The sequence below is a fragment of the Manis javanica genome, chromosome 8 (genome assembly GCF_040802235.1).
Source record: "Manis javanica isolate MJ-LG chromosome 8, MJ_LKY, whole genome shotgun sequence".
In the NCBI taxonomy this organism is placed as follows: Eukaryota; Metazoa; Chordata; class Mammalia; order Pholidota; family Manidae; genus Manis; species Manis javanica.
In genome coordinates, this window is record NC_133163.1 from 45,337,880 (window position 1) to 45,364,218 (window position 26,339).

Below are 26,339 nucleotides of genomic sequence, written 5' to 3' on the forward strand. Positions count from 1 at the left end.
GATTTCTTGCTGCTAATAGATTTGTTTCTTTAGAGGCAGATAAGTAAAGGAAACGATGACTTCTAAGTGAATAGTTCCCCTGCGAGGGGCTGGTTAGTGTCAGCTAGTCCAGTGGCAGGAAATACCGATGGGGTTTTTTTGTAGCCCAGTGACAAAAGGCTTCGCTGTCTCTCCTCCCCCTCTCCCACCTTCCCACCCTTGCTCCTTCTCTCCTACAAAACCCAGACGCTGGCCCCTCTGCCTGCTGGTGGAGGGCCAAGGCTTGTCTGAAAGCCGTTTAAGTAATTGCTCATAATTGCACATGTTTCCCGACTGGGCTTTTACCTCTCCACCCCTGAAATTAAAAGGGGCCAAAGATGTGTGACCTTTTTCTAATGGGATGGGTTCTGGAACAAAGGAATTCAAGGAGGAGGCCCCAGGGCCTTTATCAGGGCTCATCTCTGACAGCTGGCCCAAGTCTGGGGGAGAGGCAGGATGGCCCTTTTCCAAGTTGGAGAGGAGCAGGGGAGGGCAGGGAATTCCTCCTCCCCAAACCTCACCGTTTTGTGTGGTGTGTCTTAAAGTTCTCACTTCTCTCTCCTCTCCTCCAGTCTGCAGGAACATAAAATCTTTGCCTGATGCTGAACACTTAATTCTGAAAAGGAGTTGACCGGCAGCACCCCTTGGCAGCTCAGGAGGTCTGCCATTCCCTGGGTAACTCCTTATCCCGTGGATGACTCATGTAACTTGTCTGAGCCCCAGGTTCCTCATCTGAAAAACAGGGATAATGGGATAATGCCATCTGTCAGAGGAACTGAAGATGATACATGCAGTGCACAGTGCTTGGCACCAAGGAGTCCAACAAATGGCAATTAGTTCCTAAATACTTTCTTGATGTCATTTTGCTCACCTTCCTTTGATCTCTCTGAGCTGGGAAGGGACAAATTCTAGGCCTTGAATTTTATGATACAAGCCAGTTGAAATCCATAGAATTTCAAACACAGAAAGGAATTTTAGAAACATCCAGTCTACATTAGAACCACCTGGGGAGTTTTTTCAAATTACTGATGCTCAAGACCCATGTCTAGAGTCTCTGACTTTATTTGGCCTGGAGTAGGATCTGGGCATTCCTATTTTTGTAAAGCAGTCCAGGCTTATTTCAACGTGCAGAGCCAAGAACCACTGATCTTGTCAAACCACCTCATTTCACAGATGAGAAACCTGAGGCCGATAGAGATGTGCTAATTCCTTCTGTGGGTCACTGATCTATCCGTCTATGCATATACACACACATGTATATATTAAGCATTTACTATGTGTCAGGCAATGTTCTAAGCACTGGAGATGAAGTTAGTGGATTGATCTTGTAGGAGAGCATAAGAACCAGAACCTAGAGCTGGCTGGGGATAGTTCTGTCAGCCACCAGCTTACTGCTAGAAGTTGCTACTTTTTATCAGTTAATGCACACCTGGGCCAGGGAGAACTTGGTCATTTGAGATGAGCAGCTGATAGATCTAGGCTTCTAGCCCAGACAGTGTCTTCTCTATGTTGAGATTCCTATGATCTTTACTAAATCCAAACATCACAGAATATCCTACACCTGGAGACTGCATGTCCTGAGCCATTTTTTCTGGGCTGTCCTTCTGCCCTCAAATTTGCCTCACACATTTGAGCACAGCTTATGAACCCTGACCAGATCTGGGCCTGGGATTCCTGCTGACACAAACAAAATGTAGACAATGTGAAAATTCTGTGCCTCGGTTTATGCTGTTACAGTTAATGATCTGTCAGTGTTTCCATTATAAACCCCTATTTTTGGGGCTGTCTAACCCAGTCATAAATGTTCTCTCCAGGCTGAGCTCTGTCACTTGTGATTTCAGCCTGGGAGCACATGTGTGTGTTGGTGTGTGCATGTGTTTTTACAAGGATATGAGGGAAAAAAATTAGCCATTTTTAAGCAAAGGATGGTGAGAAGTGGGGAGTAGGTGGTGATTGATCACAGATGCTCTTTTGATGCTGCCAGGATCTGAAAACTGCTGAGTTGCTTTGCCCCCCAGTTGGGGATATGAAAGGTTGAGATGCTGTTCTGTGCCTTAATTCTGTGCAAGAAATGTTATTTGACAAAGTAAAAATCCACATAGGAAGGGTGAAATATGGACCTGGGTAGCTTCCACAAGAATAGGAATTGACTGAAGTCCAAAGGCTGTAGTGGCCAGAAGCCAAAGAATCAGAACAACATGCTGCAGACAAGTTCCTTTTGCCGGGTCCTGGCCCTTTCCCTCCTGCACCCGGTCTGACTCTACCCCTAATTAGTAGGGGATGGAGAAGGTGCGGCATGGGCTTCTAGGAATGGGCTTCGCCTAGGTTTTGATGGTAGCCATAGCTGTCATGGTGTGTGTTTGATGGATGGAGTGTCCCTTTTCCCTTTGAATACAGAATTCCAGAAGACTTCTGATAATTTGGATTTAATGAGATTATGTCAGAACATGCATGTGAAAGGCACCAGGCTGATCAGTAGTTAGAATCCAGGAGTCAGCCATCCATAATATTCAAAAAGCTGTAAACCCCAAATGGCCATTATGCATTAAAACAAAAACAAACAAAACCTTGCTTTGTGAGTTGCTTCTCCCACAGTTTCTTCGGAAAGATGCTGTTGCTTAAAACTAAGAAGGACTAATTTAAACAATGAAGAAATCTGCAGAAGAGAAACCAAGGCGGGCAAAGTCAGAATCTGTTTTGTTTGAAGGCACTGCCAGTCTATGAAAGAACACAGCATGCAGCTGTCAGAGGAGCTTCACACCTGGCTGATGAGAACATGGACTGGGCTGTCTTAGTCCTTACATCTGCCGCCCAGGACCAAGTGAGGATGCAGACGTTTCTAGCCCCTTTTCCCTCACTACTATTAAACAACTGTCAATTATAGATACCGGATTTTTCATTGTTAAAAGCTTCTTTTGAGACCACATTCCCCAGGAAGCACTCATCTCATGCAACTTTCTCTCTTGCTTACTGTATGTTAGCCACTCTGATCATCTTTGCATTCCTTGAGCACATCAAGTTCATCCTTCTTTAAGGCCTTTGCACCATTCCCCCTTGTACCTGCAGTGGTCTTCCCTCCTATCTTTGCATGGCTCATTCTTTATCTTCACTCTAGTCTCAGCTTGGATGTCAACTTCCCAGCTCAGCCTCCCTCCCTGCCCTGCCACTCTATTCCAAGGGTCAGCAAACGATGCCCTTGGGGTCCAGATCTGGCCATCAACTTGTTTTAGTGTGGCCTGAGACCTAAGAATGCCTTTTACATACTTGAAAATGGTTGGAAAAAACAAGGGAATAATATTTTGTGACACATAAAAATTATATGAAATTTGAATTTCAGAGCCCATAAATTAAGTTGTATTTGAACACTACTATGCTCATTCATTGGCATATTGTCCACAGCTGCCTTCACCCAACAGTGGCAGGTTTGAGTAGTTGCAATAGAGTATTTGGCCTACAAAACCTAAACTATTTTCTCTCTGTCCCTTTACAGAAAAAGTTGGCTGACCTCTGTTCTAGTCTATTCTAATATTGCATTTTAGTTTCTCTATAGTATTTGCCATTGGTTATAACTTATCTTATTATTTATTTGCTTGTGTATTTATTAGTGTCTTCCCACTAGAAGTTCTGGGAGGTACACCTTTTCTGTCTTGTTCACTGCTGCATAGTTCAAGACACAAAGTGGACACAAAATACATGTGTGGGAGAAACTAATATGAATGGAGACAGTTTCCAGACCAGATCCCAGGCCAGAAGATCGGCTCTGAACTTTAAACTGGGTTATCCACTCATCCATTCATTCAGTAACTATTTACTACTATATACCTATTATATTTACTACTGAGGGCCTATGTGTGGCAAGCATTTGTGCCCTTGGCTTATCATTTGTTTACTTTCATGGAGGCTGACTATCAAGACCGCTGTCTTCCCTGAACTGCTGTGGAGTTAGCTCCAATGGGCTGGGCAGATTTCCACACTGTCAGACCATTCTGACTCTTTTTGCCTGATGAGGCAGTCTCCTAATCCGGTTGCATCATTCCTTGACAGCCACATTAGGGTTGCACAGCTCAGGGCTCTAAATTGCCTCCTGGGATCCATCCTCCCTCAGGTAGAGGCATCTGTCCAATTTTTGCTCATTCAAGCACCACCTTGGCCCTTGCTTGTGTCCCAGAAATGCTGCTCTCCCCAAGTGCCCACTCCTTGCGTTGGCCCCGGCAGTCTCCCAGTCACACCTGTGAATCTCGTTTACATGGCATCGGATTCATCATTACTGGTCTGAAAACATTCTCCTGAAATGGAGCAGCAGACTCCAGGAGAGAGGAGGCCAAGAGTGCAGTACTCCCTCCCCTCCTCCTCCTTCCTGCCTTCTTTGCAGATGAGTTTCTGTGTGCTGTCCCTGGAGAGGATGTTTAGTTTACTGATGGTGCTTTTAGAGTAGGAGAATGTAACAGTCTACCTTTATATATTAGATATCTCAGTTCCCAGTGATGATAGGAAGATAATTACCCAGCCTGAGTTTACATAGCAATTGTTATATTGAACAAGATGTTGAAAGATCTCAGATTTGGATACAAAAGAAAGGATACAATTCATCAAAGAAGACTATCTCCTTTCCTCATGTGTTAGGATAAAATGCCCATTTTTCTACTTGTCTGGTTTGCACTTGTAGTGACCAGATGATGTGGATTTTCCAGGCCAGCTTTCCCATTGTAAAATGAAGAACCACAGTATTGTGTTGGTGAGCCTCGTCACTCTGTCTGTGAGATTTTAATGGGAAAAGTTGGTCTCTCTGGATCCCCTTTCAGCACTTGGGTTGTCAAATTTTCCTGTGGACGGTAGGACCAGGCAGGGTGCAGCCAGGGTGCAGCCAGGGTGGGGACGACCAGAGAAGCTGAGGACAGCTGTTGGACAGGACTGAGGGAACTGAGATGAGGCGACACTGACTGGTCATAGCACACCGATCTACTTGACTAAGAATTGGGGCCAACTTCTCACGTGTGTGTCTGTCCTTGTCAGTTTTTACTTTAACTGTGAGTCAGTTTGCGTTCCTGCAGAGCCTCCAAGAACACCAGAGTAGAAAGTTCAAATAAAGGGTAATGCCATTATGTTGGCCACCTGGCAACCCCCAGCACTGAGAAAAGCTCCAGGCCCATGTGGGTGCTTCATAAACATCATTTAACGTTTAATGGAGGGAAGAGACTAGTAAATGTGCTCTTGGTTGGCAAGAGGATAGGGAATCTGATCCCTTCCTTCTGACATTTAAGCTCTGCTTTTTCCACACACAAAAACACACACAGCCAGGGAGAATAGGAGAAACATGTATAGGAGATTCAGGAAAGCAATGCATAAGGAAAAAAATAATGCCTGTTTTTGTTGTTAAACGGGCATTTAAAACACCAACCACACACTGCAGGGGTGGAGACATCCTGACATTAAGTACAATGTCTGAAAAATATACTGGACAGTAAGGTTTGGACTAGGTAACATAAGAAAGGGTCTGACCCATCTTCTCTACACCCATCCCTTGTTGCAAAGATTCCAAGTTTCCTTAGAGTAGAGCACCCTCGAATTTAAGGCCATGTGTATCATCATGGGTCTTGGGAAATACACATGCAGCTTCACTGTCTCAGGTCGGGCTGAGATCCTGCACATCTAGCAGGGTCCAGCTGATGCCCGTGCTGCTGGTTCACAGTCCACACTTTGAGTCACGAGGCTTTAGGGAACAAATTTTTGAGTCTAAATTGCTTGCCTGCTGTTGGCCCAAGGTCCACTTCAATCCTCGGGCAAGAACTCTGAGGTGGGAGACATGTTTCTTGGGCCACCAGAGGGTTGGAAGTGTGTGTGTGCGTGTATCTTGGGCTCCTTACAATCCTGCCTTTGGAGTTTCTTACCAGCCAGGCATCCTCCTCAGCTTCCAGTGGGACTGAGATGTTCTGCCTTCCCTGCTTGTTCTCCATGCTCCGTTCCTGTCAGGGGCCCTGGTCCTAGTCTGACAGTGGAGCTGCTCACCCCAGGACAAGGCTCTGCCATTCCCTGGCTGTCAAAGCTGGGTAAATTACTCTAGCACCAGGCCTCAGTTTCCCCATCTGTAAAATGGAAAAAAGAATAGTACCTGCATCATCGCGTTTTTAGGGTTCAGTGGAGTAACCCACGGGAGGTGCTTGCTACAGTGCCCAGCTCATGGCAGCCATCAAGGAATGCTGGCTTATACCATCACAGGCCTGGTCTCTGCCATCTTAGGGAGCTGATGGCACTCAGGAGGGGCATAGTTGCTATATTTGTGGCCAAATTTTCATTGAAAATGTTGGCCATCAGGGACATTGTGATTGGAAGATTGTGGAGTGAGTGAGCTCTGGGGGCCAAGGACAGGCCTAGTCCTGGTTACCTCAGGTAATCCCCAGTGGGAAGTTCTACTTGGGACACTTGGGGAATCCAGAGACACTGACAATTATCTCAGCAAGAACAGAGGACTGTTCCAGACACAGGCAAGCTGTGCTAGGGGCCAACTGACCCTTTTCTAGAAGTGATGACCAGAGCCTCCTAACCCAGTGACTGTCCTATAGGTGATCCTGCTCTCTCTGCTCCTGCTTCTGTCACCCTGCGGGACCATGGTATCCTTCTGTTCCCTTCCCCTCATGGCTGTGCTTGCTTTCCCTCTCTGTTTCCTGATTCTGTGGCCATCCTTTCTCTGCTTACTGTCTCTTTCCCTCTGTCTTGAGCTCAGACTCTCCCAGAGATTCTGTGATTGGTTCAGCCAAATCTAGAGTGGAATGTATCAGTGAGCCGCTTATGGGCCATGGACCAACTTGTGGTGTAATCAGCTGTGGTCAGGACCCCATGGTTATTATAAGGGGCAAGTCTTGACAGTCCCCTCTGATGGGTAAAATTGCTGCAGGCCATCACACACAGGCCATTTAGGATGCTTTTGGCAAAAACATCCAGGTTGGTTTACAAAATAAGGAATTCATTATGTAAAAGAAGTCCGAAGCTAGGGTGATTCCTGGGTGTGCCACCATTGGTTGACTGCGTCAACTTTTTTTTCTCCTCTCTTCTGGAAGAGCCTGGATTTTTTTCCATAGGAAGCACTTTCATCAGGAGAAATTGCCCTTTCTCTGTAGCCATGAGAGTGGATTTTGATTAGTTTCTTCCTGTTCCCTCTGCCAGAGATTGGTTGAGGCAGGGCATGTGACCCAATTCTAGCCAATAAGATGTGACAGGATTTCTGGGGAAAGTTTTCTTGCTCTTTTAAAAATTTTCTTGCTTTTAACCTTCCAACTCAGCAACCCAGTCCTAAGAATTTACTTGAGGGAAATGAAAACATATATCCACACAAAGACCTGTCTGTGAATCTTTACAGCAGTTTTATTTATAATAGTTAAAACCGGAAGCAGCTCAGATGTCCATTAACTGGGGAATGGATAAACAAATGATGGTACATCTATACAATGGAATACCACTTAGCAATGAAACAGAACAAACTACTGATAAATGCAACAACATAGATGGATCTCAAATGCACTGTGCTTAGCCAAAGAAGCCAGACACAGATGGCTACCCTAATGCACGATTCCATTTACATGATATCCTTACAAAGGTAAATTATGGGGACAGAAATCAGATTAGTGGTTGCCAGGTGCTGGGCTTAAGGGAAGAGATTGACTATAAATGGCACAAGGGAAATTTTTGGCCTGATGGAAATGTTCTTCACCTTGATTGTTCCATTACTGTGTACATTTGTCAGACTCATAAAACTGCACACTTAGAAATGGTGAATTTTACTGTATGTAACATATATCCATAAACCTGAGTTAAAAAAAAGCCACACCTGAGAGGAAGCAGGTCCTTCTGGGCTAGGCCTTCAACATGTATTATCTAAAGCTGCAGTAGCATTGTGGCACCATGAGGGGGAGCCAGCCCTTAAGGTCATATCACACATGGAGAATGGTGGGGGCGGGGCAGGGGAGGCGGATGGAAAAGTTGAGTTGCTGAATTAACCAGCCCTAGAAGTCATATCTCTGGCTTTTTGTTTAAGCTACTTAAATTAGGCTTTCTACCTGAAGCCTCCCATCCTAAGTGACACTGAACTGTGTGTAAAGAACTGCCTGTGATAGTATGTCCATCTGAATGGAGCTGAAGATGGAAGAAATGCCATCAGGCATCATCATACATGTAGGATAGTAGTCTACAAGCTACTGTGGTGATTTTAAGCTCTTTAGATCTCGAGTCTCTTCGATAGTACTACCCATTCATTATTACAAAAGTTTCTAGTATATCTGTTTCCCTTAAACCTCTGAAATACACACATCACAGCTGCATGAATAACATTTTCCCATTATGGGTATGGGAGGCCTATAGCTGTTGGCTGGTAATGCTCTGGAAAGCCAAAGTGTCTGTAGCACAGATGGACAGAACTTTCCAAAGTAGCTTAGAAGTTTGGTCTTGCTGTTCAGTGACCTTGGTACGTCTTCTGATGGAGAGGGCTCAAGACTGAGGAAAGTAGAGAGGGCCATGTGTTACTGTATCCTGAATGGGAAGGTAGATGCCACTTGGGCAGGCGAACATTGGTCCTTCGTTGGTAAAATTATATATACACTTTCAGAGACTAGTTTTACAAGTAATCTGTAGCATTCTGATATCAGTACTCTGGAGTTGAGACCAGGGACCTTTCTTCTCCTGGTTTCAGAGTCAAGGAAGCAGGGCACCAAAGACTTGCATAAATAACTCAAAGCTGCAGATGCAAATGATGAAGGCAGGATCTAATAGTCTGGAATATTATCCTGTGTACATGTGGCTCAACTACTGGGCATAATTTCTTTTTTTGAAGAACATTATGTTTACTAGGGTCCCCCCTTCACCAAGTCCCCCCTACAAACCCCATTACAGTACTGTCCATCAGTGTAGTGAGATGTTGTAGAATCACTACTTGTCTTCTCTGTGTTGTACAGCCCTCCCCATGCCCCCGTGCCACTATACATGCTAATCGTAATGTCCCCTTTCTTCTTCCCTGCCCATATCCCTCCCTTCCCTCCCATTCTCCCCAGTCCCTTTCCCTTTGGTAACTGTTAGTCCATTCTTGGGTTCTGTGATTCAGCTACTGTTATGTTACTTCAGTTTTTCTTTGTTCTTATACTTACTGGGCATAATTTTGTGCCAATAATCCTATTTTAGGACTAAAGAGAACCCTACATATCAAGGCTACCTTATGTCACTTAGTTCAGCAAGAACATAAAATTTTTCCAGGTGAGCAAAGCCATCTTTTCCTTTCTTTCTCCATTTAATGCCTCTCTCCTCCTTTCGCTTAGGAGGCCCACACTGCTCCTGGTTTTTTAGTAGACCTGGGCAACTTGGCAGTGATCCATCCTATGGGCTTTTCCATGTCCCTCTCCAACCAAAGGACCCAGTTTTACACGTCTGACGATTGGAAAAATTTTCCATAGACTGGCTTCTGGCTCCTTACATTTCAAATCTTGTTTCTCCTGTTACCCATGTATTTGGGGTACAGAGTTCAGTGGGACAGATTCAGATCATGATATGGCCCTGGACCGTGGTCTTGATGTGGGACAAGTCAGCATAGTGGATGAAGGGGCTTTCCTGGAATGAGGGGATACACTGGGGTGACTTGTAATGACTTAACTATCCATGGGAAATGACTATGAACCTATACATTTATCTCACTAAACACAGATGCATCCTCAGTTTAACTTAGCCAGATCCCTAAAATCGCTGTAGCCACTCCAAAGCCAGCCACCCAACTTGAGAGGAAAGGTGGCTGAAGGAAAGCTCAAATGGAAATATATAATGGGCTTAAACCAATAGCAGTTAAAATATTATTCATTTGCACATTTCATAAACTCTTTGCTAAGTCCCTCCCAGAGGCTTGGGAAGTATGCCTATTCCAGGGAGGGACCCTGAGGCTTAATCTTTGTTAGTTTAGGGTTACATCCATCTCTGATTTAATTAAATTAAGCTGTGTCATATGAACAGCACCTGGCCTGATGGTGCATTCACATGCTGCCCACACATTACAGGCTCAAAGAATGTCTGTTGAGTGAATGAATGAGAGACTGGATCAGCCCACTGTAATTTCAGCTTGCTTAAAGAAGTAGGAAGCATGCTGTTTATAATTCACATATTTATTTCCTTTCTTTCCTACAGCTTCCCCTTTGCCCCCAGGTTATAGATTGGGAATTAGAAGCTAGACTTGTTTCTTACAAGTCTATCAGTGGATATTTAAAGAACTTGGGATATCCTTACCCTTTTATCACAAATATAAATACAACCTAATTAGCACTGGTTAAAAAGCGGCCCAGAAAAGGGGTTTGCTTATCTGTGGTGAGTGGAGCAAAGGGGCCCCATTGTGATCTCAAAACTGAGCTCTGAGCTTGCCCCCTGTTCCCCACAAAACCAAACAGAAACAGAATGCAGACTGACATAGTGTTCAACACTGTCTGCCGCTGGGTGCTGGAAGGGAAAGAGGTGAAACCCGCTCTGTTTACTCTGCGGTTCTGACAAACAAGGCCTGCAAGGAAGGCCCGGTGGCAGTGGAGAACCTAGGGGGAGGGTGCCACCGCCGAGCCGAGCTCCGGCACCTCCCCAGACGCCGTGCCTGCTCTGTGCGGCTCTTTCAGAGACTAGTTTTACAAGTAATCTGTGGCATTCCGACATCAGTACTCCGGAATTGAGGCCGGGTTCAATTTTCAGCGCTTCCACAACCTGGGCGACAATTCCGAGCCTTCACGGCACAGCCCTGGCGGCGACCCCAGAGTGGCTCCTGGGTAGCTCCGGTATGACGTCTAACTGCAGCCTGAGCCAGAGCTGCCTTCTGCGGGGCGCCCGGGTCCTCCCCAGCCCCACCTTCCCTGCACCCTTCTGCACTCTGCACGAGATTCTGTAATTTCCCGTAGGTTCCACTGCGCATCGCCCCTCAGTGCCTTTGCTCAGTCACTTCTCCTTCTGGAAGGCCCAAACCCTCTGCTTCCCCGGGGCGGGTCCCATTCAGCTTCGAAGTCTTGACAAAGCAGCCCTTCCAGGGTGTCTTAGTGGCCTGTGTGTCCAAGTGCTTATTTTCTGTGCGTTTTCTTCCTACTCTGTGCATTATCTTTCTGCTCCCAGAGCTTGGAACACAGTAGCTGCTCCTGATGTGCATTTTGCTGTATTGTTTGAAGATGTTCAGTTCTGCTATAGAAAAAAAATAAGAGAATGGATGAAGTTCATTAAGATGCGTTAAGCTTAGAGAATGAGTAAACTATTCTAGAAATAAATAGAACATATGTGTGTGAATATATAAAGGGGTGGACCAAGCAATTACTAAATATTCATGATCCCTAAATACACACAAGATATTGAATCCTTATGAGGTCTTAATTTGGATACCCATTAACACACCCATTTTGGCAATGTGTGTCCTCTACCCAAGAAATGTAAATATAATCCATGGCTGCTCTCAATAGGCTAGTTACCAACAAACAATGCAGATGGAACTAGCTATGGCTAGATGGAGTTGCTCTGATAGAGCAGGCATCTTCATCTGTTGGGCCCTCTTGCCTTACCTAACTTGGGTGTTCACAACAGCACCATCCACAGGGAAGACAAAACCAAGAAGTCAGGTCGTGTGGTTATTACACCTGCTTACACTCTAGCCTAAGTGTGATAACTTACACTGTATCTTTTTTTCCTTGCTTCTCACTGTGTACTTTAAGTTCACGCAATGAACCATGTGATCCAAACACATGAGTGTAGTCTGAGAGCCTGTCTGTCCATGACCCCTGGGAGAGCTTGCCTAGTAGCATGCTTGGAGGCTACGATTGAGTCAAGGTAATTTTTCACACAATACTGCTCAGTAAATATTTGCCTCATGAATGATCCTGTGAATGACTGCACTGAAGAATTTGAACTGTCTCTCAGGCCTTTACAGGCTCTTTCATAGTTCTACCTGTCAGAGGCAAAAAGGTTATGACGGCCTGACTCTTGTTGCTGCCTTTTACGCATCCAAAATGACCTCTACCTTTCTTGGGCAGGTAGGGAAACTCTTGCAAGCCTATAAGCAGGATAAGCAGATTAGAGGCAGGGGGATACAATATGAAGAATGAGGACAGAAATGCTAGGTGGGAATGCACAGTAGGTGGGATGTCATTTCTCAGGAAATGGCGTTGATGGGAAGAGGGTAAGAATAGTGGTCTTCACATCCAGTGATGAAGTGGGACAAATCAGGAAGGATACAGAGAAATGAGGGACTTGGAAATACGGAATGGGAGTATAGTGTGTAGGAGGGGGGTTAGAGCAGGTGAAGCTGGGCTGAAATCTAGGGGCACTGGTAGTGTTCTAGGCTGGTGTGGAAGTGAATCAGGCCCATACAAACTCAGGGGGGTCTTGGGGGTTCAGGATTCTTTGCTTCATGAATTTACAAGGGCAGACAGTTTCCACTTTACTGGTGTTTTTGCTTCTGTTCACAAACAGAAAGTAGGTTGATTCTCCATACTTGCGATAGGCTAATTCTTCATGTACACGTCACTTTTTCTTTTTTATTGTAGGTTCCTTCTATGTTGTTTGATATGTGTTTTAGTAATACAGATCACCTCAATCTCTTTTCTTAAATTGGCTCCTTGAAGTATAAATAAGCAAATAAATACTCAAAACAATTAAATGAGGTTTCCTTCTATTGATGGTCTGTGATCATTCTGAAAAATAACATCTGCCCTCTGGGGAATTTTATGATTGTTAATGACATGTCTGAAAAGCGTTTCATTTCCTTGGAAACGAGCTTAACAAAGTGTTTTTCTCTCCACAATGATATAATAGGTTCATGCTATGCTATCTGACTTATAATAATTGAAACTTTGGTTGCTAAAAATTTTAAGTAGTTTGGTGGTAGTCCAGAATAAAAATCTTAATACCTTTATATCTTCTACATGTTTTTAGGTGATAGGCAAATAGCCTTTTCATGACTTAAAAAAAAAAATACATCGCATGATATTTACTCTTCCATCATATTTTAACCAGAGTCCTTACATCAGTTCACAAGGTCATGGACTTGGCCTGTTTTTCATTTTGCAAACATCTGGATTTATAGTAAATGATTCATGCAGCCCAGTACATAACTGCCTTCTTTTTGCTCTCTCTTATTATCACTTGTGGAATTCGATTTACCTCCTACCCTATGAGCTATTCTTTATTTGGAACAGTTTTCTCAGTTATACAAGTCTCCAGTTTACAGGATAATCATGATTAATTTGTTCCACTGTAATGTAAAGTGCTATCTGGAGTAGGCTTTCTCATTTTTAGGTGGGAACATTCATATCATCCTTTGTGAAGAACACAGCAAAGGGCTGAGGTGACACCACACCACCTAGAGGCCTCTAGAGCAGAAGGCCCCACACAGGATAGAATGGAGGAAGTGTTAGATACACTGTTCCTGCCCTCCTTTTCTTCTCATCCTCACCATCTGACAAGTTATGTGATTATTTATGAATTTGTTTGTTTCCCTACCACTCCCTTCATGTAACCTTCAGGAGAGCAGTGACTATATTACCAGCACCTATATTTATGCCTGGTACATAGTAGGTACTCAATAAATATTTATTGAGTTAATTAATGAAAGGTCCATCTACCCATCAGTCAGTGAGTGAAATAATAAAAATAGTGGATACTAATAGTTACTATTTATTGAATGCCCTGTCCTGGGTTGAATAGTGTCTCCCCAAAATTTGTGTCCATTCACAATCTCAGGATGGAGCTTATTTAGAAATGGGGTCTTTGCAAATGTAATTAGTTGGGAAAAGCTGAGGTCAGACTGGATTAGGTGGGCACACAGAGAGAGACATGCAGGGATGAAGACCATGCAATAATGTAGGCAGAGATGGAGTTGAGTATCTGCAAGCCAAGAAATGCCAGCAGTTGCCAGTGGCCACCAGAAGTAGGAAGAGGCAAGGCAGGTTTTCCTGCAGTGCTCCCAGAAGGAACCAACTCTGCTGACACCTTGATTTCCAACTTCTGGTCTCCAGAACTGTGAGAGAATAAATTTCAGTTGTTTTAATCTGCCTAGTTTGTGGTACTTGATAGGCAGCTCTAGGGAGCTCACCTGGCCTTTGTGACAAGCCCTGGGCAAGTGCCTTTATAACGCAATCGCCAATATACAGGTAAGGAAACTGAGGCTCAGAGAGGCTAAAGGTCTTGCTAGTAGATAACTTAGCCCAATCCAGGTCTTCACATTTAGAAAATGTGCTCCAAACTGTTGTCAGGCCTGGCCAGCTTGGAGCCAGGAGTTTAGGGGGATTGTAAGTTTAAGTCAGGGTTGGTCTACCTGGGATCATTCCATGGCTGCTTTTACTAAGTTATGATTAGTGAAAGGGGTATGGACAGAGGGTATGACCTTCTTTATTAAGAGGTTGTGTTCAGTAGGGTCAATGGGAATGCAAGTCAGCCAGAACCTGAAGAATGTGCTCACTGGATTTCCAGAATTTCTTCAAAATCTGTGATTCCATTATCAAACGTGTTCTCTCCTGAAATGGTTAAGGCTTTGAAAGCTATTTGTTATCTACTGAAATTGAACATTTGCATGCATACCCTATGACCCTGCTATTTTACCCCTAGGTCTATATAACCAACCCAAATGCACACATACGTTCACCAAAAGACATCTATAGGAAAGTTCATAGCAGCTCTATTTGTATCTGCCTCAAGCTTGAAACTACCCAAATGGTCATTGGCAATAGAATAAAAAATAATTTGTGGTGTATTCATTTAAAGGTAGATTACACAGCAATGAGAATGAATAAACTAGTTAGTGCTACATGCAACAACATCTCACAAAGATAATATTGAATGAAAGAAGCCAGCTAGGAAAGAATACCTATTTAATGATTTCATTTATATGCATTTCAAAACCAGGCAAAACTAAGTTATAGTTTTAGAAGTCAAGAGGATGGCTTAGTTCTTGAAGGGCAGTGAAATATTGTTAATATTTTGTTTCTTGGTCTGGGAGGTGGTTACACAAGTGTGTTCAGTTTTTGAAAAACAAATGAACTATTTTATGATTGTGTCCTTTATGTGTAGATAATACTGCCATAAAAGGTTTTAAAAAGTAGTATGATGAAAAATACAAAACCTCTCTGTCATCTTGTCCTACCTACTTCCTTTACTAGAATGATCTTCCAGCCACACCTGGGAAGAACTGCTCTTGGTGGGCTGTACTATACAGGCAGTAGAGGGTTTCCAAACTGTTTTTTACTCTGTCCTGAAGATGTTGTCTGGCAGAGAAATGGGCTTTTGAACCCCTCCATGCTCTGGTGGGATGAAGCTCCTCTAAAGTGGCCGATTGCAAGGGCTCCTGGAAGGCTTCTTCACAGAGCAAAATGCAATCCATGTTTGCAGAGAACTATCAAGAGAGAGATGTCTCTTGGACTTGGGGCATAACTTTAAAAATTCTTTTATCCTTGTAATTTTAGGGAAAAAATAAGTCAGGTAAATAAAATTGCAAAAGAGTACAAGTCTTACCCCGTTGATTGTGATTCTGAATTAGATTTATTTGTCATGTGTCGACTCTCTGTAATGTGGTGTGGAAAGGTTAGGAAGAGCCATTGGCTCTGCCCCACACATCCCTAGCAATTATCCCTTTTATTCTCTGATGCTGTTAGGAGAGCAAGTCACTCTGTGATTGGAGAGGTAGAATAAAGTGAGATGAAAATTCACCTGGGATAAGTGACACTTGGCTTAATTCATACTAGTGGATTCAGCAAATGACTGAAGAGCTTTTCCAGATTTGGTAAGATGGACGAAATTCAGAATGGTGGTTGCCTAAAACACAGAGATAGGGACACCAAAGAGTGTCAGTGCTTAGGCTGAGGAGAGAAGCCAGGATTCAAAACCATCAGTTTCAAAATTATTCTATTTAGATGGATTTGGAGCAAAGGACTTGGGAAAAGCCCTTTGTTTGGAATAAACTGGTAGAGTTAGATGTTCTTCAGGGCAATTCTAGTACTATAAAAGTACTTTTTGTGTCCAGAAAGCATTCTTGGCCTAATGTAAGAGAAATGTCATCTCAGATGGGCTGTATTCACAGCACTGGCTCCTGAATCCCTAGAGCCTAACTCCATCTCATTGTCTTCTTGCCTGCTCCCTGCTGGATCTGCCCTTCCATCCTGCCACCCTGCTACTTGGCTGCCCATTAAGGCCACCTCTGCAGAGAGCTACTAACCTCCTGGTGGATGGATCCTTCTTTGGCTGAACTACTAAGCTTTCCCATCAGTATCTTCCCGGAATTGTCTTGATTTCAGCACTGAAACTGGTTTCCTGAGAAACCCTTCAGATCTGGAAAGCCAGTATGGTTGGTCACACCAGCCCTGGTGGGCACGACAGCTCTGATTATAGCCCAGTTTTGGCCCTCTCCTGGCCCCTTGAGATTTGGTCAGACAGATATGAACTAAAACCAATAGAAATAGGAGGATGAAAGTACTTTCTGTTTGAGAAATGCCTTTTGGAGTCCTTGATCTTGAGTCAAAAGATGGGGATTTGATTCTCAGCTTGTATTTACTGGCTGTGTGACCTTGGAGATGTCACTTTTCTTTTCTGAAGTTCATCTTGTCTGTGGACAAAAATGTCCTATCAAAGTGGTTGTATGACTAAAATAAGATGATGCATGTAAAAGTGCTGGCTCCCTGTGGTTGCCCAGGAACATCGCTTTCCTCTCCTATTAGTTTCTTTTTCTTTCTTTCTTCCCCCTGCCATTCTCATTCCTCCAACCCCGCAGACACATTGTTTATACTTCCTCGGGTGCCGCTTCTCTCCATTGCAGGGTGGTATGGAAGAAGCTGTTGAATTAGGTATCCCTAGGTTCAAATTCTGGATCAGTCACTTACAAACTGTGGACTTCAGAGAAGTGCAGTAGGTCCCGAGAGCCTTGGTTTCCTCACCTATAAAATAAGAATGATAAGTTCTTCTTTAAAAATACATATAATTTAAAATTACATATAAAAATTTAGTTTAAAAATATTAATATTAAAAATTATAACTATAATTTTCATAATTATAACAAAATTAAAACATGTATAAAATATGGAATAAATACATATTTTACAGTTGCTTTTGGTACCTTGTGTCATCCCTGCTCAGCCCATCTCTCATTTCTTCTTCCCAGGTACTGAAACTCATCCTGCCAGTTCCCTGTCAAGTGTGTCTCTGCGTTTTTAGTCTCTTGTCTTATTCAGACTATGCAATACAAACAGGAAATAGGAAACATGGAGTTTCAAATGGAATAAGATACTAAATTATATCCTGTGATCTAAAATGTACAACATATAAAAGTTGGAAAAAAATTTCAGAAACAGAGTATAGATTAAAAAGAAGTAGTCTAATGAGTTTGCCATGACTTGCATTTCTCATATTAATTTGGGCTATATTTTCAATCTGCTTAGGAGTGGAATGCAGTGTGTTAACCTGTCAAATACCCATCAGTATTTATGTCTATCTCCCGGCGTTGTGTCTTAGTAGGTCATGAAAACCTACTGCGTAAATTCAAACATTAGCTTCAAAGGATGTGACTTAGGATTCATTCCTGTCATAAACTCTAGAGCATTACACTTTTCTGTGGGGTCTTAATAATGCTCTAGTTCTCTCAGTCCTAAACAGATCATTTAAGTGTGCAAGGTAGTATGTATGATATCAAGTTGAAAAAGACAGTTTGTACCTTTAAAGATGTGTAGCTTAATTAAGATGAATTTCTAAGGGCAGAAATACTTTTGTTGACTGTGTGACATGCACATTATTTGCACCATCATTAATCATCCCCCCAAATCTTACATAAAGCTTGGGTTCTTCCTAACGTGGACACCATGAATTCAAAATGGTTTGCAATTTTATTTAAACTTTGAGGTAGATTATAAAAAATATGTGAAGCATAAAGTTTATGGTTAAAGGAATCTAGGGAAAGGCAAACAGAGCTAATATGGGATAAAATAGCACACAGGAATGTATCCCATATGGCTCTGTGTGGCTGCTTGAGGTAAATTGCATATTTGACTTGAGTTTCCTAAAGACCAAAGTAGAAAAGAAAAACAGGCATGATTTCAAGAGTTGTAATATCCTCCAGATAAAAATGAATCAGTTTAGGAGAAGCACAACTTTTCTATGGAGACTTGAAAGCAGATCCTCCCCTAGGCCTTCATTAAGAGCACACTGTAGAGTAGTGGGCATTATCCCGCATGGTATCCTTATAGTAAAGCCTGTGGACAGCTATTTATTTCTTATACTGTCTCTCTATCTAAGTATAAACACAAAAGCCCATTTTTAGCAGTGCCAAGAGGAAATGAATAGAATATTTGTTATTATTCAAACACTTCTCTATAAATATAATTTCTTAATGGCATTTTAGATTTGTTTTATTTGAATCAGGATCCTCACATAGCATTTGGTTGAGGTCCCTTACATCTCTTTTAATCTCTAACAGTTTCCATCCCTTTTGTTTTCCTCCCTGCTGTTTAGTTGAAGAAACAGGTCATTTGTTCTGTGCAATTTCCCACATTCAGGATTTGGTTGATTATATCCTTGGAGTTTCATTGAGGTTTAGATAACAATTCTTTTATTTCCATGAATAGAAATTTTATTTAGTTCTTTGTAAAATTTGGTCATCTTTTTCCATTTTAAACAGTCCCTTTGTCCTTATTCATAGCACTGATTCCTTCGTTTGTTTAAAAATAGTAAATATACTTATCTTCCACTTAGAATCTAATAGCGCCCTTATCTGAAGCCTTTATGGGTCTGGCTCTACTGCTGGTTGTTTCTGATGACCCGTGCCCGTGGGTGCTTGCCTCCAGTAGTTTTTGAGGTTTTTGGCAGTGAGTTCATGTGGGCTCATGTTTGTGGCATTATCTCTGAGGGAGCTCTTTGAGACCTGGGTTGAGGGTTTGTTTCTCTGGGCAAATTTCTAATTATCTTTGTCAAGTACCTGGGGCACCACAGACCTGAGTCTACTTTAAATGGGATTTCTATAGCCCAAATCTGTGTGTGGTCAATTTGGGTTTTTGAAATCTCAGAGGATGATTTTTTTGTTGTTTTGTTTTTTTAACCTCTGTCCAGAGCTGGGTCTTCTTTGCGCTTGCCATGGCTGGCCAGGCTCTCTTTATTTTACCATTTTCCTGAAAGGATAACCCCTTGTGAATTCTACCTCTAGGTAGATGGATCTCCCGTCAAGCTTCCTGACTTATGCAATAGTTGCATTAGAACTCTCTTTCCTCTCTGGTTTCAACCTCACCTTCTTAGCAGATCTGTGCATATTTCACTTATTTTCTACTGGTTAACATATATCTTATATATAACTATATAATGTATACATTATAATTATATAATATATATGATGATGTATGATTATCATCTATATATGTAACATGATATATAATATTACGTATGATATATATATATATGTATGTATGTTTGTATATGTTTGTTTGTTTGTTTAAGCTTTTTTATAGCTAGCAGATTCCAGGATCTCTAGCCTACCACTTTTCCAAACTACAAGTCTTTAATTCTCTGACTTCAATCAGATTCAGATCCAGTATGTCTATGGTTTCAGACCTGAATCTTTTAGGACTCTTCTGAGCCTCTGAATTAGGGTACCCATTGCACCCTCCTATGCGGACCCCAAACATGTTGCTATGCTTCTCTGTTATTTTGACTAGAATTCATTGGCTCACTTAACTACCCTCGGCTTACTCCCACTAGTGAATTCTGCTTGAATGGGTGACCCCACTATGAGTAAACAGATCTTCAGTTGCCCTCCCCAACTCTCAAGTTGTTCTCTGGAATGCTCTGATGTTTCAGCTGCCATATTAGACTTCTTGATTCTGAAGATTGCCTGAATCTAAGCTTACTATGATGTTTAGATGCCATATTTGAACAGTGCCATTGTCTCTAATAAGGGCTACTTCTGTCACCTGATTTATCTCCTCAGCTACCTCCACCCCTGCACTCAAACCTCAAATGTCCAGCCCCATTTTTGGGACCAGTCATTAGGTATACCGAGGGCTCCTTGCTAGCCTGCAATTACTGAACATAAAGTGATATTTGTGAAAAAGAAAAGCATTATCATGAAACCCTCCTTGAACAATCTAGTCAAAAGAATCTCTCTTTTTAAAATTCTGACACAACTTTATTTGTACTACTCTTAAGGCATTCATTCATCTTCCCCTTTGTGCTGTAGTTATTTACATAGATATTTTGTCTTCCTTGCTAGAAAATCAGCTACTTAAGAGTAAGAAATGACTTTGGGGTAAAAAAAACTTGTGTTCAAATCCTGACCCTGCCGTATTCTAGTTATGTAACTTTGGGTAAATCACTTTAATATCTAAGCCTCTATGTTCTCCCCTATAAACTTGAATTTAATACACAATTTTTTATCTAAAAACCTTGGAGTCATATGTGTTTAGGTACTTAGAGTTTTTTTCAGAGTTTTTCTGAAGAAAATTAATATAGTATGTGTATGTCATGTTATACCCCAGCATTTCCTCATAATCACTGTCCTATTTCTGTAATAACAGTTATAAACATTTGTAGTAAATGAACAAATGTAGTAAATGAAAATGGTAATTGCACTCACATAATTCCATTCAGACCAGTTTTTGCTGCCAAATGAGTTAAAAAATACCTTTCAATTTTCAGAGCTTTTTTGACTTTTGTAACTGTGGTAAAGGATTGTGGGCCTGTATTACCTGCCTCACAAAGGTGTTGCAAATATTAAATAAGATAACATAAAATCTTCTAACATTGAGTCCAGCACATATGTAGTAAACTCACAAATTTTTGTGAAGCTGATTTTTAATCACCTGATGAGTATTTGTTTGTGTTGTCCACATGGACACTGGTGGTAGGGATTTTTCTAGTCTCTGGCTTGCTTTCTTTGGATTTACTTGAAGGTACCAGCTGGGAGCTGGTTCTTTTGAGCATACCAAAGATTTCCTGTTACCTGTATGAAGAGTGGTAACCTGAGAACTAACGTGGTCCGGAATGTTAGAACTGGAAGGGGCCTTGGAGACCAGTTGGCCAGCGAAGGTAAACTGCTTTAAAGTGCTGGTTATCAGTATTGTCTTTCACTATCTTAATTTTATAATTAAGGAAATTGAATTCTTAGGTGGAGCGATGTGAACTTGATTTGCCCAACATATACAGGTGGAGAAAGTCTGAATGTCACATGTAAGAGAGGAGTCCTTTTCACAGATGTCACGACAGTGACTGTCCCTCTTCATAGAGAACCACTTTCAGGAAAAAATGAAAAATTGTCCCATTTTTTTGGTTATTCACTTGGTTAAAAAGTATTGTATTTGTGATTTTCACTATATCCAGTCTTTAAATATTGTGCAACCAGTTGTATTATTAATCTAAATACATGGCAGTTGTACTTCATTTGTTCAAAGAATATTTGAGTTTCTATTATGCACCATATGTTGTTCTAACTCTAGGGAGAAAATGTGAACAAAAAACAAGGTTTTGCTCTCATGGATCTTATGTGGCAGAAAGGGGAAAATAGAAAAAAGTCAGGTGAACAAATAAACAGGTGCTTTCTATAGATCAACTCACTGAGTCATCATGATAAGCATGTGAAGAGGGAGTATTTACTACTGTGTTTTACAGTTGAGGAAACAGGCAGAAAGGCTGGACAACTTCCCCAAGCTCCTCAGTCACTAACAGTAGAGCTGGGATTTGAACCCAGACTGCCTCGCTCTGATGTTCTTAACCAGCTCTTACCCTGCCTAACTTAATTCCCATGAAAACAACTTCAGGTTTTATCTTTCTTTCAAAGAGGAAGAAATTGAGGTTCAGAGAGTAAGAGACTTAGCCAAGGTCACACAGCTGGAATGCAGTGGAATAGCAATTCTGTCATATTCTCTGCTGCAAACTCTCACATTTGGATGGGGGCTTTGGTTAAAACTTTGCCAGTATTAAAATGGACTCTTAAAATATGAGTTAGGCTATAGACAATACATTTAATGTTAATGTATCATGTTAATAATAACAGAACAGCTCTTTTTTTTTTTTTTTTTGGTAGAGTTAAGAAATAAGAGACCCATCATTATGGGTGGCAAAAAAGTGTCTGAAGTGTAGTAAAATGAAAGTGGAATATTTTACATTGCTATTTAAATTTTAAATAATATTTCTGGCTCCCAATTAGCTCGAAATCAGAGGCCTTGTTGCCTTTACCCCTCCTCCTAGGACATTACTGCTTCCAGAAGGGAAGAAAGAGGACTGGCAAAGAGCCCCGTGGAACTGCAGGCAGATGTGTTTTCCAGCAGCCCGTCTGGGATGCATTTTAGTGACTGGTTTCTGATATTTATGTGAAAAGGAGTATGACTGTGTGGCTCTTTCTCCTCATTGAGTTTTGCCAGAGGTCGCCCTCACAAAGGTTGGAAGAAATGGGGTGTGTAGGAATTCGGAGCTGGTAAGTTATTTATTTACTTAACTGTATTTTAAAGGCTGAAAAGTCATCCGTGAAGTCTGTGGAATGCATTGTCATGAGAGGTCAGCAAGTCAAGTTCTGAGGCTGTGTTTTCAAATGGGCCAGATCATTTTGTGACCAGTGATGATACTGATAGTTATGATTAAGCCTCATACTTGGGTATGGCTTGAGTTTGGGAGACAGGGTGTGGAGAAACAGAGAAATAGTTACCACCCTTCTCTTCTCATTCCCAACCTCTACATTCCAAACTCTACCCCCATCCCAGTATATACTTTGGAATAGAGACTTTGTGGGCATAGAAAACCATCACAGAAGAGTTGTGAAGAAAACATAGAGGCTGTTTCAGGGGTGATTCTACTACTTGGTGAAGTAGAATCAAATGTTATTGTCAACAAGAGACATGGAACACACCAGTCATATATGAAGAATGACTGTAAATGTAATGATAGGATCCTTGTACTGACAGGTGCTGGTACAGTAGGGGCAATTAGCTGGAGCAATTCCTTCATAAAAACAACACAAAGCATGAGTAATGTGAAATATTTTCATTTTTATAGACCTAACATATCCTAACGGCATCTATCTGTAATATGCTCCCACTCTGACTTTCATCCTATTTAATCCTTATAGCTAGCCAGTGAGGAGGGGACTGTCATTACCGTGTATGGAAACTGAGGCTCAGAGAGCTTAAGTAAATTGCTCAAGATAGCTGGTTTACCTCCAAGCCTGTGCTCTGAATTATTAAATTATCTAGCTTCTAAGGAAAAATGCATGAAACAACAGTAATAAGTAAAACACTGTTATGGAACCACCAGGAGCCACTCCTGTGAGTGCCTGGCACTGAATGGATATGGAAGGGGGCACCCAGCCTGCCTAAGGTACTGCTTAGCACTCTGGTTTTGTTGTTGTTCCAAAGAGCACTTCTCTAGTTCAGTGTGCACTGATTTAGGTGATACTTGTCCCCCCAGTAGGCAGTATACACTATGAGGGAAGGGATTGTTTCTATTAGTTCATCTCTGCATCCACAGGGCCCAGCTTGTAGTGGACTTGCATCAACATTTCGGAATGAGTAAATGAATGGACGGAGCTAAGTTGTGGCAAGTCCAGCATTTTCCCTGCACTCCTCTGTTTTGTGACAGGAACTGGTTTTCCTTTGATCACTGGGAATAGAGAAGTGTCATAATCTTGTCCCCCCAGGGAGCCTGACCTCTTGATGACATTTTCCAGGCTCCGGTGAAATGTTGCTGGACCATCAGGTGTGCAGTGCCCTCTTTCTCCCCTTTTTATCTTCTTCCATCCTCACCACAGTGCAAAAAAACCTCACTAGGAGAATGCCCCTGTGCTCCAGGAGGTAGTATCTGAGACCTCTCTTGGAGTCCCAGGTGTAGCTGAAGGGCTGTAGGCACCATTGGCCAGTAGTGGAGGGGGCCTGCCAGCTGGCAGGAGTGAGTAAGGAATGCGGACATGTGGTTGTGTGTGGGACTCCTCATTTTGAAAGGCCCCCCTGATGTGACACTCCTTATTTGCAATGTGCCTTGGGCCACATATTGGAATGTTCAAGAGAATCCAAGAAAAACAGAAGGGGAAATAAAATGTCCCTAGTGGGAATATTCTCTGGAAGAGAAGAATAGATGTGGTTCTCTGGTTTCCAGACAATACAGTTCAGTATGATGGTATTATATGGAGGAGCATCTATCTTCCAGAGCCAAAAGAATGGAAAAGTATCTACTAATAAATCTACTGAGCCCTAGTTAACATGCAGCCAGACTTCAAGGGAGCCCTGCATTGAGGATTTCAGTGCCACTAATTACATAAATACCAAGACATGTAGTCTCCCCCCAGACTAAAAGGTCTCTGGGACAATTAGGCGACTATGGCCCCCTTGCCCCCTTGTCATGCACATTAATGTCACAGGCCTCAGCAGAGGATGCGGGGTGCTTTGATGCCCAATGTGCTCAATTTGGTTTTGGAGATTTCCAATTCCTTGCACCTAAGCACATGTCCTCAACAAACAAATAGCACTGGGACAGAATTCTCTGGCAGGCTGTGGAGACTTAATTACCTCAACACAGTGGTCTTCCTGCTGTTGAGAGCATCCCAGATACTTGGCAGCATTAACATTCCTGGAATTGTATTTGGCTGGCCTTTGTAAAGGAGTTGAATGCTGCCTCATTAGCTAAGGCTCGTGGGGCATTTGTGTCTCTGACAACAGTTTAATTATGGACATTGTTTACTAATCAGTATTACATTGACAGATGAGAGGGCTAATCTGAAGATTAACACAATAGCTTGTTTTCATCTTATTCTCTCAGCCAGTAAATGTAAGAGTTAAACAAACCTATTTTTGTAGCCCCTGTTTTCCACAATCAGATTGGGGGACACATTCTGAGGCATTTAAAGGTTTCTACATCTCTTTTCCAGTTTAACTGTAATTTTAATTTAGGTTGGTATGATCCAAAGAGAGAGATGACAGCTTCTAGAAATGGTAAGGCTGGACAAAAGATCTGGGGGATCAGTTAGTTAAGACAACCAAATTTAGGAACTTCCTTGAGTCTTTGTCAATTCCGCAAAAGTCCTCTTCCAAGAGGTCAGTAGTTGTTTGAGATTCTTAGGGGTGGATTTTATAAAAACTTGAAGAACTGAATTGAAAATTTCCCTTTATGCATGTTTGCTTTTCTACATATGTAACTGAAGATTTAGTTTGCTTCTCCTTAGAACTTTGAGAACTGGGAGTACAAAATTATTGTGAAAACATTCTTTATTGGGGGAAAAAAATGGATCATTCACAGACTCTGGAACTTCAGGACTGATTCTGAGGTATTTTATGAAAGTGTCTCTGTGATTAGGACTTCTGATTAAGGAAATAGCCTTGAGCATTTAAAGGCTTAATCCCTCCAACCTTTCAAATATTGGAGCAGGGTAGCTGTCAAAGAATTCAACTTTGCAGTCCGATTTGCCCCAGAACAGCAGGTGAAAGTGGAATGTGGGAGACAGCCATGTGTGCAGACCGAAGTCTTGCATCCAGATCTGAGATTGTCTTTCATGTCGCATTGGCTGGGTGGCAGCCTTCTGGAAGTGGATGAAAAAGCCGAGAAGCAGCAGATTTACTCCATCTCATAGGTGCATGCAGAAGCACTGGGCCCCAAGCCCACCAGGAACAGGCTTGTGTTTCAAATAGGCCTTGACTGTGCTGTCCCTTAGGAGCAGGGACCCCCAATTCCTTGACTGAAATGGAAAGTGGGCATGAAAACCCCTCTGCTCTTCACCATTAGGGACTGGAGTGTTTGACACGGTGCTGGAGGCCCCAAGTATTTGTATGACTGGGCAAGGGGTGAGGCAGCTGGCGGTCCAGGAGCCATGCCAGCTGGTCGGCCATACCAGAGGGCGGTTGTTCCTGGTATGCTTTTTTTTTATGCTTTTCAGCTGAATTCACAACCAACCTAAAATGGTTGAGATTTTGTTTGAAAATTTCTGGCTTTTCTTGAATGGTTGGAGGTTCTGAAAGCAGAGCCAACATTCTCATAAGGACATAACTCCTGTGGTAGCAGCTGCCCATCCCAGGGTGGGGTGCTGGATGTGGGCTCCCCTTTCCTGGTCCTCCCTGCCCTTCGGCCTGTCCCACTCAGTGCCTGACCCCAGGCAGATATTATACGGGAGGTGATTGGGGGAACCTGGGAGACCCACTCCCATGAGTGCTGGCTGTTAACTATTAGAGGCTGTTCTTCCAGGGAAGAATTTCCTTCTGTCTTTCAGAATGTAATACTTTGGTGTAGACAGCCATTAAGTCACTCATACCCTAGTGACTAATGTGAACTAACTTCTCAAATGGCACCCAAGAGTAGGAGAAGGGTGTTTGTACAGGGACAGAGGAGGAGGGAGCCTCAAG